Source organism: Elephantulus edwardii, unplaced genomic scaffold (assembly GCF_000299155.1).
Source record: "Elephantulus edwardii isolate Elephantulus edwardi_28Jun2011 unplaced genomic scaffold, EleEdw1.0 scaffold00458, whole genome shotgun sequence".
Lineage (NCBI taxonomy): Eukaryota > Metazoa > Chordata > Mammalia > Macroscelidea > Macroscelididae > Elephantulus > Elephantulus edwardii.
Genome location: NW_006400208.1, coordinates 491,971 through 492,571, shown reverse-complemented (window position 1 = coordinate 492,571; position 601 = coordinate 491,971).

Sequence of the window (601 nt, the reverse complement as noted above, 5' to 3'; positions counted from 1 at the left end):
CCTCACTCCATATATAAAAACCAACTCAAGGTGGATCATGGACCTAGGACTAAAACCAAGGACTATAAACTTCATTAAAGAAAAGCTTGGAAGAATTCTAGTAGTCCTTGTCCAGAACATAAACAGTCTCCCAAGTATCCTGAAAAATCTACAACCAGGAAAATATAAAATCGATGAATGGGACCTTCTAAGAATCAAACCCCTATGCACATCCAAAAACTTCTCCAACAGGGTAAAAAGGGAAGCCACAGACTGGGAAAAAGTGGTAATGACATGTCAGATAAGGGACAGAATTTATAAAATACTTCAGCACCACAACAAGATAAAGGTAAATAATCCAATAGAAAAATGGACACGGGATGTGAATTGACACTTCACCAAAGAAGACATTCAGATGGCCAACAAGCACATGAAGAAAAAATGCTCAAAATCCCTAGCTCTAAGAGAGATGCAAATCAAAACAACTATGAGATATCATCTCACCCCAGTCAGAGTAGCAAAATTTTACAGAACAGCAAGCAACAAATGCTGGCAAGGTTGTGGGGAAACTGGAACCCTTATTCACTGTTGGTGGGAATGTAAATTCGTGCAACCACTGTGG